Below are 1,329 nucleotides of genomic sequence, written 5' to 3'. Positions count from 1 at the left end.
GAATTTGTTAAGTATATAAACAAGATCAAAATTTCAAAAGCAGCCACTAGAAACCGTTAACAATGTAGCTTAACACTGACTAGTAACCGTCACCCATATAGGGATCACAGACTACACTGAATAAACAATTAAAAATATAAGAAATTTCAACACTTTCTTACTATCAAATTTGTCAAGTTGGAAAATTGAAATGATCAGTAAGTTTATTATCAAATTACAAGTTGTTTTAAAAACGCACGAACGCACTACACTGCAAACTGATGTAGTCTCTAAATCTTAGAAGATAACTGATTTTTTCAAAAGTTCATCAAAACTGTAAACGTTTTTAGGTCGGGAAAGCGCGTAAGCTCTTGCCCGTCATGCTGGGCTGAAAACCTAACCAAGGGAAGGGAAGTCCCGCTCATCATCCACTTTGGGGGCCCGACGAACATCTTGCTTCTCTTCGCCCTGATCGTCACGGAATCGTCTTTCTGTTCTTTCCCCACGAGGATTGGGTTTGCTGCCTGGACCTCTAGGTCCAGCTCGGGGTCCTTTTCCTCTTCCTTGTCCGGGACGTCTGCTATCGTTGAACTGAATATCTTGAACTTGAATAACTTGAATAGGTCATTATAACTATGGTGATTAAAGCTTTGTTTTTCATGCGAAAATAATGGATTTCTTTTACTACACCTTATACTTTCTTGTGCCTGTGTTTCCTTATGTAATAAATCTACATATTTTTATGCAATATGTCAAATTGTTGGAACTTTTTTTTGTATTACAGAAAGTTTGGAAAATGAATATAATATGATTCACCAAAATCCATCTTTTGATAAAAAAAAACACTTGACTCAGTAGGTACTTACAAAAAATTCCTCTATTCTGTTAACCTATATGACCTGTAATTTTCTATACTCCCCCCTCAAACATCTCCAGGATGCGCCCCTGGTGGGATCTTTTGGTGCGCAACCTTCAATACATATTATGGAAGTGTAAGTTGCAGGCTTAGTATTCTCCGCAAATAAACACCGCATTTATCTACGTGACTTTAAAATCAAGGTTCAAAATATAAAAAAAAAGTTAACGAATTTAGATATCATATATTTTAAATGCTTGATTTGAAATTTTGGAGTTACTGACTGTAGGTACACATTCGAGTCTGAGTTCTGCCGAATACAGTAATATTGAATGCTGAAATTATGTACGTAGAATATATTATGTTTAATGGATTCGATCTTCACTTGAAAATTCATTAGGTATAAAACAAAATTTATTTTCACAAATTCCTAAAATATTTTAAACAATTGCTTGGCCAATACTATGGCTTCTTCAGGGCCGGCTCGAATAATT

The sequence above is a fragment of the Harmonia axyridis genome, chromosome 2 (assembly GCF_914767665.1).
Source record: "Harmonia axyridis chromosome 2, icHarAxyr1.1, whole genome shotgun sequence".
In the NCBI taxonomy this organism is placed as follows: Eukaryota; Metazoa; Arthropoda; class Insecta; order Coleoptera; family Coccinellidae; genus Harmonia; species Harmonia axyridis.
This window is presented reverse-complemented; position numbering follows the sequence as displayed.